At 39.7% G+C, this 17,204-nt stretch overlaps 1 long non-coding RNA gene across 1 annotated transcript in view; it reads right to left on the bottom strand.

Annotated features, from left to right (window-relative positions):
• Positions 1 to 17,204, bottom strand: part of LOC138912332 (uncharacterized) — a 143,472-nt gene that overhangs the window by 61,716 nt on the left and 64,552 nt on the right. The window lies entirely within an intron of this gene.

The following is a 17,204-nucleotide window of genomic DNA, read 5'->3' as shown; positions in this document are numbered from 1 at the left end:
CCTCCAAGTACGCTAATTCCTTCTCCTCTCTGCAGCGGGTATTTGCTTATGTGCACAAGTTTTGTCATCGATAACGCCACAAGGGAATCACCGCAGGAGATATCAAGTCTGGATTTTTGGGATGATATAAGGTCGCTTCAGAATGGCAAAGAGATATCGTCGTCCAGCGTACTTGCCACATCTTCACCCTTCTTGGATAAGTTCGGTCTACTGCGTGTAGATGGTCGCCTGAAGATTCGCCGTTGGAGTCACTCTTGCTATAATTGTTGATTTCCATGAGCGAAATTTACACACGGGACCTCGTGCTCTTTTGGCTATGATTCGATCCCAATATTGGCCAATTGGGGGGAGGAAAACGGTGACGAAGGCGTTGCACAAATGCATCCGATGCTTCCGGTCCAAGCCTCGCCTGCTGGAGCACACTATGTCTGATCTCCCGGAACAAAGAGTCAACGGTTGCCAAGTCTTTGGAGTCACTGGCGTGGATTTTTGTGGGCCATTCCATTACAAGCCAGAAGTTCGTAATAAGACTCCGGTAAAATGCTACGTGAGCGTCTTCATTTGTTTTGCTACAAAGGCCGTCCACTTGGAGCTCCTTCTTGCAGGCACTAAAACGGTTTATATGCACCCTCCGAAAGCCACAACACATTTGGTCGGACAACGCTACAAATTTTGTTGGAGCCAGAAACGAGCTAAGTGAGCTGCGGCGGCTCTTTATCAGCGACGAGCATCAGCGGACACTTCTGGAGTTTTATGCGATTGAGTCCATCGAATGGCATTTTATTCCTCCTCGATCTCCGCATTTCGGCGGACTCTGGGAAGCGGCAGTCAAAACTGCCAAGCATCATTTTTACCGGGCTGTGGGGTCCTCAATTCTTGGATTTGAGGAGCTGCGAACTCTGCTTTGCCACATTGGTGCTGTCATTAATTCACGATCATTATTGCCTCTTTCAGAAGATCCTGCAGACCTCGATGTTCTAACGCCAGCACATTTTTTAACTGGAGGTCCGCCGTCTAATTTAATCGAACCTGATGTTACAAAGCTAAACTTCAACCGTCTGGACAGTTGGCAACGTGTGTCCTTTTTAATCCCGATGGAAAGAGGAATACTTAAGCCTTCTTCAGCAACGCTTCAAATGGCTCCAAATGGTGCTGGTCAAGGACGAGAACCTACCTCCGATGAAGTGGCCGCTCGCGAGAATCGTGGAACTGGTACCTGGTGGGGACGGAGTGGCTTGAGTGGCGGTGATCAGAACTTCAGCTGTAACCACCAAGCGCGCAGTATCTAAGCTGTGCCTTTTGCCCCTTAAGGACAAAGTTGGAAGCCAGGCCCAACTTGGGGGAGAATGTCGGGACAAGCAGCAGCCGTCACCTAATTTATATATAAAGTTCAAATAAAGCTTTCGTATTACATACTAATTGCTTATGTTCTCGCCTTCGTTGGTCGCAAGCCGACTCTCTCTCTCTCTCTCTCTCGTTCGCTCGACTTCAGCGCTAATCGGCAGCATCGTCAGATAGAGTCACTGGCGTGGATTTTTTTGGGCCATTCCATTACAAGCCAGAAGTTCGTAATAAGACTCCGGTAAAATGCTACGTGAGCGTCTTCATTTGTTTTGCTACAAAGGCCGTCCACTTGGAGCTCGTTCTTGCAGGCACTAAAACGGTTTATATGCACCCTCCGAAAGCCACAACACATTTGGTCGGACAACGCTACAAATTTTGTTGGAGCCAGAAACGAGCTAAGTGAGCTGCGGCGGCTCTTTATCAGCGACGAGCATCAGCGGACACTTCTGGAGTTTTATGCGATTGAGTCCATCGAATGGCATTTTATTCCTCCTCGATCTCCGCATTTCGGCGGACTCTGGGAAGCGGCAGTCAAAACTGCCAAGCATCATTTTTACCGGGCTGTGGGGTCCTCAATTCTTGGATTTGAGGAGCTGCGAACTCTGCTTTGCCACATTGGTGCTGTCATTAATTCACGATCATTATTGCCTCTTTCAGAAGATCCTGCAGACCTCGATGTTCTAACGCCAGCACATTATTTAACTGGAGGTCCGCCGTCTAATTTAATCGAACCTGATGTTACAAAGCTAAACTTCAATCGTCTGGACAGTTGGCAACGTGTGTCCGTTCTAAACCCGATGGAAAGAGGAATACTTAAGCCTTCTTCAGCAACGCTCCAAATGGCTCCAAATGGTGCTGGTCAAGGACGAGAACCTACCTCCGATGAAGTGGCCGCTCGCGAGAATCGTGTAACTGGTACCTGGTAGGGACGGAGTGGCTTGAGTGGCGGTGATCAGAACTTCAGCTGTAACCACTAAGCGCGCAGTATCTAAGCTGTGCCTTTTGCCCCTTAAGGACGAAGTTGGAAGCCAGGCCCAACTTGGGGGAGAATGTCGGGACAAGCAGCAGCCGCCACCTAATTTATAGATAAAGTTCAAATAAAGCTTTCGTATTACATACTAATTGCTTATGTTCTCGCCTTCGTTGGTCGCAAGCCGACTCTCTCTCTCTCTCTCGTTCGCTCGACTTCAGCGCTAATCGGCAGCATCGCCAGATAGAGAGCTTTATCTGCGCTAATTTTCTATATATGATGGACGTTGATGCACTACGAGAAGTACAAACAAGTGGCCCAATGACACCAAGCACGTGCTTGTTACGCGCGGGACCCTTTTGTAAATTTGGGCAAAAATGCGAGTTCGCGAGGAAGAATACATAAAACCAATAAAGACGGGACAAATAATGAAAAAAACATGCAGTTAGGAGTGAAGCAAATGAGTTAAAATGTTAGTTTTTAATACCGGGATAGAAGTTGATGTGCAAATTAAATGATAAAGATTGTTATAATTTTTACATAGAACACGAAAAGGCTCATGCAGAGTAAAATTTGATGTACATCGAGGCAAATTAAGAGGGTAATAATTTCGTGTTAGTCTAACGGGAACATTAAAAGTTAAACGGTTTACCAGTTCTACGGAATCAATATCACCTCTTATAAGATTTTGCATAAAAATAGTACCAAGCATTATTCTACGGTTTTCAAGTGTAGGTAAATTAAGCAATAGTAATCTACTCTGGTAGGAAGGTAGCCTTCCGTTTTGATCCCAGTTCAAACTACGAAGGGCAAAAAGGAGAAATTTTTTTTTTCACCGACTCTATACGGTCAATGTGGACTTGGTATTGTGGGCTCCAAACCGAAGAACAATATTCCAATATAGGACGGACAAGGGAGGTAAATAATAATTTGGTTGTATAAGGGTCATTAAATTCTTTTGACCAACGCTTTATAAACTCAAGAACACTCATAGCTTTATTGACTGTCGACATTATGTGGCAGTCAAATTTAAGCTTCGGGTCCAGAAGAACGCCTAAATCATTTACTGAATATATACGGTCAAGTGGCAAATTCTGAAGCGAATAACTTATAAAGGTAGGGGTAACCCTATAAAAGGTCATTACGTTGCATTTTAGGCAGTTCAAATTTAAGAGGTTATACTCACACCATACTTGAAAATGATCAATGTCTGATTGTAAGCCAAAACCAGACTCTATATTATTATATGTCAAACAAAGCTTAACATCATCAGCATACATTAGTACACGAGAATGTGTTACAATAGAGGGAACATCGTTAATAAACAAAGCAAACAGCAAAGGGCCCAAATGACTACCCTGAGGCACTCCAGATGTCACATGGATCGTTTTTGAAACAGCGTTCTTAAATATAACCCTCTGAGTCCTCCCATTCAAATAGCTTGAAATCCAAGTTAATAGATTACATGGAAACCCAAGCAAATCTAATTTGAATAAAAGAAGAGAGTGGTTAACAGAGTCAAAGGCTTTACTGAAATCTGTATATACAACGTCAGTCTGCATTTTATTGTTAAATCCATTTATTACAATTGATGACAATTCAAGTAGGTTGGTGGTAGTCGATCTTCGCTTAACAAAACCGTGCTGACACGGTGATATTAGCGAGGAACATAAATGTTGCAAATGAGAAGTGATAATACGTTCAAAGGCTTTTGGAATAGCCGACAATTTAGAAATACCTCTATAATTCTGGGCATCCGCCTTCGCACCCTTTTTGTGAAGTGGAATAATAAAAGAATCCTTCCAGATAGTTGGAAAAACTGATGATGAAATAGACAATTGAAAAAGTTTAAGAATAGGTTTGCAGATGGTTGATGCACAAAACTTAAGCACACACCCAGGAAGTCCATCAGGACCGGGAGAATAAGTTGGCGTTGTTGATGTTAAATATCTTAAGAGAGAACTTTCGGTAATTATAAGGGAAAAAATACAATTTGCCCTATTTAAGGGATTACGCTAATTTGATTCTGACCATGAAGAAGAGCTATAAGTAGTTTGGAAAAAGTCAGAGAATAAATCAGCAATTTCAGAGTCAGTCGATGCCTCCATTGAGTTAAATCGAACCGATGAAGGCAAAGCTAATGACTTACGCTTTGCGTTGATAAAGTTATAATACTGCTTCGGGTCATTTGAAAATTCAAATTTACAGCGATCTAAATACATAGAATAGCAATGACTGTTAAGAACGTTAAGATCAGATCGAGCCACCACATATTTCGAAAAATCGGATGGCCTACACGATTTTTTATACTTTTTATAAGTGTTTGATTTAAGATTTTTAAGTCGTTGAAGCTCATTTGTAAACCAAGGGGGCCTGTTTGGCTTTGGAGAGAGCCTATCAGGAACACATTCATTAAAAAACAAGAAAGGAAGCTAGCTTCGGCCAGTCATATCCTACAGTATAAGAGAATACAATAAAAACCAACGGAGCTATAATTTGTTTCCAATTAATTTCCCATTAATTTTTCGATCGTTCCTATGGCAGCTATATGATATAGTCGTCCGATTTTGACAAAATGAAAATCGAAATTCGGAAATATTTAAAAAGAGTCATGTTCTAAAGTAGAAGAGAATACAATAAAAACCAAAAAAACTAAAATTTATTTCTGTGTAACATTCCCATTAATTTTCCGATCGTTCCTATGGCAGCTATATGATATAGTCGTCCGATTTTTAAAATATTTTATTCAAAATTCTAAAATATTTAAAAAATAATATTTCCAAGAGTAGAAGGTTTTATTTCAAAAAACACCGAAGCTAGAATTTTTTTAACGTTTCCTTCCTATGGGAGCTATAAGATATAGTTATCCGATCCGGTTGGTTCCGACTTATATACTACCTGCAATAGAAAGTTGGGAAAGTTTCGTCCCGATAGCTCAAAAACTGAGAGACTAGTTTGCGTAGAAACAGACAGACGGACAGACGGACGGACAGACGGACATGGCTAGATCGACTCGTCTTGTGATTCTGATCAAGAATATATATACTTTATGGGGTCGGAAACGTCTCCTTCACTGCGTTGCAAACTTCTGACTGAAATCATAGTACCCTCTGCAAGGGTATAAAGTGTTTAGAACGGTATAGAACAGTTCAGTGGCACTTTCGGTGTCCATACAGTTATAAAATTCTGTCCAATTATATTGAGAAATCATTAAGTTAAGTTTATTAAAGTCACATTTACGAAAGCTTCTCATTTTAGTTGGAGAGACTAAAGGAGAGAGGTATCAAGGTAGGGGAGGCAAATTGTCAATTCCATAGTTGGATGGTATCGGTCTTCTGGTACCACAAGAGCGTCAATTCTAGATACCGTGACTTCAGACGGCTCTGAAGAAAACACAAAGCTAACTTGCTGTAACGATAATTCTAAAAGGCCATCCACAAAGTCATGGGCGGATAAAGGTAGAGCGACAAGTGAGTCAGTAGGAGGGGACCAAGAAATATACGGGAGATTAAAATCACCCAAAACAATCAAAAGGTCTCTATTGGAAAGAAAGGATAGAATAGATTTAATAGCTGCTAGATGTTGATCATAAATTATAAGGTCAGAGCCAGGTGGAATATAGGAACATGTAATAAAGATAGACAAGGATTTGAGGGTAACTTTCACACAAATAAATTCAATGTCACTAGGGACATGAGAGTAAATTCTCTCAGAATTTAGGGTAGAGGTAACGGCAATCAGGACGCCGCCCCCCTACGGGAAAGCCGATCGGTTCTGTAGGTATTAAAATTATTTGGCAGAACTTCAGAGTCGTTTATCTCTGGTTTCAGCCAAGTTTCTGTAAAAGCTAAGATATCGTCCGTAAATGCCGAGGAGTCAGCATAAAGCTTGGGTAGCTTCATGTTAAGTCCTCTAACATTTTGGTAAGCCAATAATAAACTTTTCAGTTTGGCACCGTGGAAGGCCTATTATTTGTTCTCGGTTTATTAGGAACAAATTCTTTTATAACCAGATCATCATTAAGCCAGAAGCTTTCAGAAAGCAGTTCTTTAAACACATCAGGCGGAGCAAAAATTTGGAAAGACGATATCCTACGGGCGTATGAAAATCGAAATTGTTCAACCGCAATATCCTCGGATGGGAATTTTTCACGAATGAATTCCAAAACATCCTCAGATGTGGTATCAGGCGTAAATCTTGAAACAAATAGTTGCTTCCTATGTGGAACAACTGAGAGTTTCTTACGCCCCCCAGCAGCAGTCTGAACCTCACTCAGCTGAGAGCCAGAAGCGGCACCTACTGTACGTCTGGGTACAACAGAGATTTTTACGCCCCCCAGCAGCAGCCTGAACCTCATTCGGCTGAGCGACAGAAACGGGATCACTCTCTCATGTACATTCATTGCGCGCGCTCGATATATTGGCATATATTTTCTGTTTCCTCTAATATTATCCGCAACAATAAAAATTCGTATTATAACGTTTAACTAATTATATCGGCGTTATTATTTCGAGTTTAAAGGATAGTCGTTGAAAAATCTCAATGACTGAACAGCCTCAATGTCGTCGAGTAGTTCGTCCACTCCATAGCCTCCTGCGATATTTTCCTGTCCCAGGTCAAGGTCAATCCGCTATCGTCACTATCCTCCCCTTTGTCCTCGCCTGTGGCGTCTAACACTTGGGCGATTTGGGCGTCTTCCATTCGATTGTGGTCGCTCTGGAAGTTCGCCGTCGCAGACTTAGGGTTCGGGAATCGGACATCCTGGGCGTCTTCCCACTCGTCTCCGGACGATTCGGTATATCTACGTTTTAGAAGAGGCTGTTTACATACTTGCTTGTCTTTATCTGATGAGATCGAGCGGTATTCCCGCCCACGTGTCCGATGGCATGGGGTTGGGTCCGCGTTTTTCGGCTGCCTCTTGTCCCCCTTGTGTAGGGTGTCCTGGGCTGTACATATATTCGCCACTGGGTTTTGGCTGGCTTCGGACGGTGCCGTCGTCCACTTCCTGGGGTGGAGGTCTGTTTTTCCGGACGTCTTGGACGTCTCTTCCCATTTCCTTCTCCATGTGGGTCGCTGGGTCAAGGGGGGTGCGAAGGTATGGTGGCAATGGGCGTCGAATTGGAGCGTCGGTTCTTGTCCCGGTGGCGGGACTTGGGTGACGGGGTATCCTCCGGGGATTGTCGCGCAGTGATAATCCTCTCGCTCCCTCGCAAAGGTGGCCCTCCACTCCCGGTCTTCTTCCTCCTCCTCGTCGGATTCTACCTCTCGGTATCGGTCCACCGTCGCCTCTGTCGCCGATAGACCCCTCGTCCTCGTCTAGGATCGTGCGGACGGCCTCCTGCTGGTGGTTGGTCGTCGCGCCATGGGTCGTACATCCGTCCTCCTTGGTGGACAAAGAACGACGGGTGAGGGGAGTGGCATCGTGCGTGGGGAGAATGTCGATTAGGCGTGGCCTAAATATGCTCTGTTGGTCGCTGGGCTATAGCACGGACACCCGTGAGTCGGAAAGGCGTATGTTGGCGACAAGTACCGTGGAGGCGCATAACGTGGGGGGACCCGCTCCGTGGGGGCGACTCGAGCGAGTCAGAGCCGCTTTCGACTTCGGATTTTTTAAGCCCTTCCATCGTGGTCCCCTGGTCGCTATCCTCGGTGTCCGCCATGGTGAGGTCGATAGGGCCTTTCTCCGATCCGGACCTGTCGTCGTCTGATCCGTCGGGTGCGATCAATTCTCGGGTGGAATCAGAGTCTTCTTCTTCCATGGTGTCTACAGGGAGGAAGTAACATATTTTACATATAATACCTTAAAATTACCCTACCTACTGGTGCAGCTTACAAAAATCATATTATACCTAGTTACAAACTTGACGTAATTGGTGTTAGTTAAGTATATCTTACGCTCAGCTCTGCGATATTGGCCACTTTCCTCTAACGTTCTCCGGACCTCTGGATCCGTACGATGTTGGGCGATATAAACTATAAGACTCGAATCGGGCCGTCATACTTCGGCGCCAACTTCGCTGCGAAGCCGTCAACTCCCCTGGACAGTTGATGTTGTTTCACTAATACGAGCGACCCTACGGTGCACTATGGTCCAAAAGTCGATTTTTTTGGCATAAACTCTAAAAATTGAGTCACAGACTTCAAACTTTACACATTCTGTTTTTTTTACAAAGAATAGTATGCAAACAAATTTTTGAGTCTGTGCGACCACGCCCTCTTTTGCCTCCCATACAAGCAAATTCATAATACTACACTGTGTTATAAAATTTAACCTTTTTTTAAATACCTCGATGAAATCTTAAAAGTCCTATTTGCATTAAAAAATCGCGCTCAAAATGTGCTCTCGAAAAAATGTTCACACCCAAGGATTCTAAAAAAAAGGATATTAAAGTTGGAAAAATTCTGTTTTTGGCAACTTTGAACTTATTTTGCAGACGAACGGATTCTTCGTATGTAATGTAACTCAAAACATTTAAAAAGTGCAACTCTGTATCTTTCAAACCTCACACTCACAATAATTTTTGTAATTTTTTTAACGGAATTATAAGCAAAGGGAGACATTTCCTTTTCTTTCTCTTACGAATGCTTAACAAAGAAAAATTCAAAATAACTACTTTCTTAAATTTATTTTTGATGTTTTATCATCTTTTAAGTGGTAATTGATAATTTTTACAGAAATGCAATCCGAAAAAAATTAAATTTTCGATTTTTGCTGCGCCAAATATCCTAGAGATCGCTGCGAAGAAACTTTAAGGTCCCTGAATAGTGTGGAATTGCGTGAAAAGGGGGACGAACGGGGAAAAGGTGTTAATTAGCGCTGAAAAACGACATGTATATGTACAAACTGGCGTACTTAGTTTTTGTGGGCAGACGTCGGGTCGTTAGTTTTATCCCACTAAATACAGGGAAAAAAATTTTAATTTTCTATAAAAATACACATAAATTGGAAATTAAACACAGGTCGAACACTAAGATTACACATAAATGTACTATACACACTAAATATTACATAGCTTGATCTTTCATTTCCATAATTTACTTAATTTAGTCGGGACAAAGAAGTTTTATTTTTTTGCACAAACGTAAAGAAAATATTATGGCTCCAATTTCTTAGTCCTAAGCAGCTGATCGATTGTGTACTTTTGAAAGCTCATAAAAAGCGTTAGTGTAGCTTTTAACGCTTTTTTTTTTAAGTTTGTATATGTATGATCTATTAACTTTAAGAATTTAAAATAAAAAATACAAAACATTAACATAAAAATTTCGACTTTATGCCAAAAAATCGGCCGCTCGGACCATAGTGCGGTGGGGCGACATTGGCGTATTCTAAGGTTGTAGTAGCGCCTCTGTTCGGCGCACGCCCGCTCCGCGTTGACCTTAACGATCTGGAATATTTCTCTCATCTTGGTCGCCTTGTTTGCGAAGTCCTCTGGCATTTCCGTTTCCTCGTGTCTTTTCTTCGTACAATGCTTTGGGCATCCTTGGCTCGCGCCCTTGCATCAAAAATATTGCGCTAAAGTTCGTAGTATCTGAGATGCTGGAGTTGACCGCCAGTGCCTTATCGGGTAAGAGGGACTCTTAACTTGACTGTTCCCCTTTAATGAACTGGGCGATCATGGTTTTGATCGTACGATTCGCCCGTTCCGTGGGTTTCTTGTGAGGCGAATAAGGTACAGTGTTCTGTAGCTCCCATCCTATATCCTGTATATACTCTTTGAATGCCCGAAACGAAACGAAATTCATTAAATAGACAATTAGATCTAGTCTTTGTTTTAGATCCGCATGAAGTCAATGTAGCTAGAATTGACGCACTTGTTGTACCTGAAGACCGATATCATCCAACTTTGGAATTGACAATTGGCCTCCCCTGTACTGATACCCTTTCTTTAGTTCCTCAAACTAAAAGGAGATGCTTTCGTAAATGTGACTATAATAAACTAAACTACATGATTTCTCAATATAATTGGACTGATTTGTACAATTGCATGGATATTGACAGTGCAATTGAACTTTTCTATAGCGTTTTAAACACTTTTTTTGACGAATGCGTGCCTGACAGTCTTCCTCCGAAGCTAAACAGGCCTCCTTGGTTTAACAATGAGCTTCAAAGACTTAAAAATCTTAAATCCAACACTTATAAAAAGTATAAAAAAACGGGAAAGCCATCTGATTTTGCGAAATGTGTTGTGGCTCGTTCAGATTTTAATGTTCTCAACAGTCATTGCTATTCCATGTATTTAAATCGATGTAAATTAAAGTTTTCAAATGATCCGAAGCAGTTTTATAACTTCGTTAATGCCAAGCGTAAGTCTTCGGCATTGCCTTCATCGGTACGTTTAAACTCAAAAGAGGCATCGTCGGATTCTGAAATTGCGGATTTATTTGCCGAGTTTTTCCAAACTACTTATAGTTCGGCTGCTTGGTCAAACCATATCTACCCTAACCACTTAAATAGGGCTAATTGTATTTTTACCCCTGTAATTACCGAAAGTTCTCTTTTAAAGGATTTAGCAACAACAACGCCAAGGTCCTGATGGACTCCCTGGGAGTGTGCTTAAGTTTTGTGCTTCAACCATTTGTAAACCGATTCTTAAACTTTTTCATTTGTCTATTTCATCATCAGTTTTTCCAACTATCTGGAAGGACTCTTTCATTATTCCACTCCACAAAAAGGGTGCGAAGGCGGATGCCCAGAATTATAGAGGCATTTCTAAATTGTCGGCAATTCCTAAAGCATTTGAATGTATTATTACTTCTCATTTGCAGCATTTATGTTCCTCGCTAATATCACCGTGTCAGCATGGTTTTGTTAAGCGAAGATCGACCACCACCAACCTTCTTGAATTATCATCTATTGTAATAAATGGATATAAGAATAACATGCAGACTGACGTTATATATACAGATTTTAGTAAGGCCTTTGACTCTGTTAACCACTCTCTCCTTTTATTCAAATTAGATCAGCTTGGGTTCCCATGTAATCTATTAACTTGGATTTCAAGCTATTTGAATGGGAGGACTCAGAGGGTTATATTTAAGAACGCTGTTTCAAAAACGATCCATGTGACATCTGGAGTTCCTCAAGGTAGTCATTTAGGCCCTTTACTGTTTACTTTGTTTATTAACGATCTTCCCTCTATCGTAGCTCATTCTCGTGTACTAATGTACGCTGACGATGTTAAGCTTTGTTTATCATATAAAGATGTAGGGTCCGGTTTCAATTTACAGTCAGATATTGATTGTTTTCAGGGATGGTGTGAGTACAACCTTTTAAATCTGAACTGCCTTAAATGCAACGTTATGACTTTTTATAGGGGCACTCCTACGTTTGTTAGTTATTCTCTTCAAAATACACCACTCGACCGTATATATTCAATTAACGATTTAGGTGTTCTTCTCGACCCAGAACTTAAATTTGATTGCCACATAATGGCCACTGTCAATAAAGCTATGAGTGTTATTGGGTTTATAAAGCGTTGGTCAAAGGAATTTGATGACCCTTATACAACCAGATTATTATTTACCTCCCTTGTCCGTCCTATTTTGGAATATTGTTCTTCAGTTTGGAGTCCACAATATCAAGTGCACATCGACCGTATTGAGTCGGTGCAAAAAAAATTTCTTCTTTTTGCCCTTCGTAGTTTGAACTGGGATCAAAACGTAAGGCTACCTTCCTACCAGAGTAGATTACTATTGCTAAATTTACCTACACTTGAAAACCGTAGAATAATGCTTGGTACTATTTTTATGCAAAATCTTATAAGAGGTGATATTGATTCCGTAGAACTGGTAAACCGTTTAACTTTTAATGTTCCCGTTAGACTAACACGAAATTATTACCCTCTTAATTTGCCTCGATGTGCATCAAATTTTACTCTGCATGAGCCTTTTCGTGTTCTATGTAAAAATTATAACAATCTTTATCATTTAATTTGCACTTCAACATCTATCCCCGTATTAAAAACTAAAATTTTATCTCATTTGCTTCAATCTTTGTTGTAGTATTTGTAGTATTTGGTTTCATGTCTTTTCCTCGCGAACTCGCATTTTTGCCCTAATTGTTAAAGGGTCCCGCGCGTAACAAGCACGTGCTTGGTATCGTTGGGCCACTTGTTTGTACTGCTCGTAGTGCATCAACGTCCATCATAATTAAAAAAAAAATGACGGCACCCATCTTCCTTGTGCAGTAGATATATTCCATTACTTTAAATGCCTTTTTTCTCGAAACCACGTTTTTCTCAGCTGCGGATCGTGTACCTCAAAAAGTAATGCCTCGATCATCATGCTGCTTTTACAGAAATGTTTGTAATAAAATTGGCCACTGCCTGTAGAAATTTTTACGTTTAAATATTTTTTGATAGCCAAAAACAACAAAAAATTATGAAAAAATATATTTGTAACTTTGAAAGAGTGGCACAACCATAGTTTTTGAGATATTATATGTAAGTTAGGTTCAGACAATTTCTACATTATTTCACAAAAAACAAAATTATTGTTTCATAAAAATCGGATCTACACAGCGACCTGTGGACGATCCGCAGCTGGCCTACTTTTTTGTAAAAAAAAATTCCCGCGGCCGCCATTTTGAAAGATAAAAGCAAAATAAAAATTGGTTAAAATTATATAAGAACAATGTAATCAACATGCCAAGTTACGAAATCCCAGCACAATTCATTATTGGTTAAAAAAATCAGTTTTATATGTATCTCCCCCCTTAACGCTTTTAATGTTGCGGTTACATGCACACTGGTCGAAATGACCAATTTTTTTTGCATAAAATCAAAATTTTTATGGTAAAATATATTGAATTAACTTTAATATTCTTATAATATATTGTTCAACTACAAACAATCGATAATTTTAAGTTAAATATTTGCAAGTCTGGATTTTTGCTAGGGCTGAAAAGTTCGTTGACCGATCAACTGCTTGCAAGCAAAAATAAGCGGAAAATAGTTAATTAAGTTTGACAATTCGCTATTTTTAATTTTGTGCAACAATTTGAATAAAAAACCAGAAAGGAAATTAACTTCGGCCAGCCGAAGTTTATATACCCTTGCAGGTATGCCTACCTAAAATGTTGTTTTTACATTGTCAAAAATCAAAAAGCCTACTTTCTATAAAGTTTTTTCTATTATTTTGTTAATTATTCCTATGGCAGTCATAAGATATAGTGGTCCGATCCGGCTCGTTCCAACATATGTACTTCCTACAATAGAAAGAAGACTTTTGGGAAAGCTTCATCGCGATAGCATGGCTAGATGGACTTGGCTATTGATGCTGATCAAGAATATATATACTTTATGTGGTCGGAAACGTCTCCTTCACTGCGTTGCAAACATCTGACTGAAATTATAATACCATCTGCAATTGTATAAAAATGGAAAATATTGCTAAAGGTATGTAGACTATACTGTGCAGCATTTTTACTGTTTTTTAAATTTACCTCGACTGATGCTATATTTTTGGATTCGTTACGAATTCCCAAGTTAAACTGCGTTTTCCAAAAAGTTCCCCGGCGCAAGGATTTCTTAGCAAAAGGACCTCAAAGTTCGAAAAATGCTGAAATTGGCCAACGTTCCAGAGCTCTCAGAGGCAAACGGATGCATTGTTTGATTCGACGTTTTTTAAAAGATACACTCTTAATCTTTCAAACCCCATACTTAGAATAATTTTAGGATTTTTTTAAAGCACGAAGAAATTCTAGAAAACATAGTCAAAAAACATAAAAATATAAAGCTGCGGTCAAAATAGTAGTAGTGTTGCCGCCCTGTGTATTTAAAAGTTTATTGTTGTAATTGATCTTTTCCTGGTAATATTGTATTGATTATAATTTTACTATTAGACTAATTGGATAAATAATATATGTGTATATATGTGTTATTTGTTTATATTGTTAATCGTTTTTGTATTATTTGTATTATATATTTGTATTATATATTTTTAACCAAAATTTCCGTGTTTTGTGGAATATAACTAATCTGCTATGACTCGGTATATAAAAGTAAATCTGGAACAGTTTTCGTAAATATAAATATTATAAGAATTCATTAATTGTATTTGCCCGTTTCTCCCCGTTCTATCTTTCCCCTCCAGCTAAAGACAAGGTTAAGTTCAGTCCTAGCACGCTTCTCGACATTTGTTATCGCAATAACCTGAGTAAAGAAGCTATATTTAAGCAGTGAAAAATTATAAATGTAAATATTGTTGTTTAATTTACTAAAATATAATTGTTTTCGATTACAAAAAACAAATATAAAAAAAATTACCTTTCTTTTACTTATTTAGTTAACACTGCGCTTCGCAAAATATGGGCGAAAAATGTAGGCGTGGCCGGATCAAACTGAAAGTTTGTATATATCTTTATAATGATCTTATTATTAAATGTGCCAAGTTACAGCGCTCTATGAAATTGGTCATTTTGACCAGTGTGCAAGGGTATAAAAATGGCACCATCTTGGATAATGTCAATTTTTTTATTTTTTTCTCTTATTTTTTTACAAATTGATTATTCACCGTTTAATAATCGGGTAAAACATGTTTTTTCTAAACTTTAAGTGCAATAGTTATTAAAGAGTTCTTTCTTAAATGTAGATATTTCATAATATGTATTTTCGCATTTTGCGACTAAATTACTTATTAATAATTTTCCATCGATTTGGGAAATGGATCGAGTGTAATACAATTTGCATCTATGATTATAATAATTATTTATTATGGGGTATTTTAAATAAATTAGTCAATTTTTGCAAGGGTGATAGTATCAATTAAATTGTTTTCTAAAAATTTTACTAATGCTTAATATTATCCAGGGACAGTAACAGTTAAAATTTTTAAAATAAAAGTCATCGGGTAACAGTTATTCTCCTGACTTTTATTTATCTGTCACAAAATAACTGTTTTATATATCTCACACAGAATAACTGTTATCAAAAGACTTTTAAAATAAAAGTCAAAAATAAATAGCAGTCCGAGACACCATTAATAACATTATTATTGCCATACCATATAAATTTGGGTATATCAGCTTCTTCTCTTTTCAATAATTGTTACGTACGCCCTCTTCTTCATTTTATTTGATGGAGAAAGATGCACGTAGAAAACAACAGCGAATCTCAAGGCAAAGGGAGAGGGGCAATCGACAGATTGACTCACCGAAAACAAGCAAAGGAATGTGCAACTTGACGATCTTTTGCATGGCATACGGTCAGAACAACGACCGCGATCGACCTACTGGTAACCATACACCGGCAGCAGGCAAAGTGCATCAGTCGGGCGTTGACGCTGCATGTAGGGGAAATCATAGGTGGGAACACCTAAATAACCCAAATATCACGGGAGCCGAGAAAAAGCTCTATACTGGTATAAAAGACCGTTGCCGGATAGAGAAGGCAGACAGAGTTCACTCTGATCTCTGATATAGTGCTTACACTACACTATATTCCAGAAGTCGCCAATGACGACAGCCCAGACCAGGAATCCTGAAGATACTCCTGTGCCCGTCGATGCACCACAACTCTCCTTGGAAGAAGTCAATAAAAGCCAGCAAAACATATCCTGTCAGTGACTGAATAAAGCAGCGTCCTCGAAGGAAGTCCTGCTCTCCATTTATGAACCACAACCATCATTGGAAGGGAGTTTTGTTTTTGATGCCCGCAGATATCCTGGGAGAAATCTTTCTGCCCACGATTTCAATAAGTGAAGTCTTGCTACAGCATAGCTACTAAGGACCAGCATCTATTTGCGATCCATCAACCAGCAAAGAATTCACCATGGGTGGAACCAATTCCAGAGCGGACCACAGTACGGCCAATGTGATCAACACCGTCAAAATTGCAAACAATAGTGCACCGAAACAAAAACAAAAAAACTAATTGTGAACTCAGGCATTTATGAATGCAAGTGCAACAACAGCGATACGAAGTGAAGTGAGCAAGATATCGGAGACGCCGCTGCCCGCAACCCAACTCATCGGAGAAGACGTGTGCCGCCGTGGGATATACCGACATATCTACATAAACATACATACCTACATATATACATATATACAATATACAGTGATTGTGTTTAAGAACGAGACTTTTTTTTTTGTTGTGTGTTTTAACGATAGTGTTTGCACGTATATATATATGTTTCTAATTTCTTCAAAAAGCCCAGGATCCAGCGCGTCGAGATCTCATCGCCCAGGACCAGTAAAGGGGTAAGTTTGTCGGAACACGGTTCCTTTATCAACCATATATATATATATATTCGTGCCTTTGTTTGACTATCTGAAAGTAAAAATTCTACTTTAGGCCTCCTCAAGGCATTACAATAGTTTACATCAATCAGTATACCCTTTTGGTTGTAATTTATATAATATAATAAAACATTGACTTTTCAGCGGCGAGTATCAGCCTTGTGTTTGTATGAACAAAAACAAGAGCCTCAGAGCGACGTTTGTAGTCGTGAATAGTCAGCAATTTGCTGACGTGTGCACCTTGTACGGGTGGTAAATTCGATACTCTCCGCTAACAAACTTTGTTGGTCAATTAGAATTAAATTCCTATGTAATCTTAATAATAATATTACTCATAAATGGCACTAGCCAATATTTCATTCAATAAAATTATAATGTGAAAACGTACTTAAAATCATGAAGTGCTAAGTTTTCAAAAAGGGGGTGCTGACGCGATAAGTGGAGTAGGTGAAGAATAATGACATAACTTTTGACGAACAACATTGACAATAGGGGATCGTATTGCGCGGTCCGCGACGATCCATTTGGCACACGAATGTGTGAAGGGGAGGGATTGTGGCCGAAACATTGCCCGATCGTGTTACGATCAAGCGACAGCTGAGCTTGTGGGGCAATGTAGACTGATGACCGACGGACTTTATGGACGCTTACTAT

The sequence above is a fragment of the Drosophila takahashii genome, chromosome 2R (genome assembly GCF_030179915.1).
Source record: "Drosophila takahashii strain IR98-3 E-12201 chromosome 2R, DtakHiC1v2, whole genome shotgun sequence".
Taxonomy (NCBI): Eukaryota; Metazoa; Arthropoda; class Insecta; order Diptera; family Drosophilidae; genus Drosophila; species Drosophila takahashii.
This window is presented reverse-complemented; position numbering and strand designations above follow the sequence as displayed.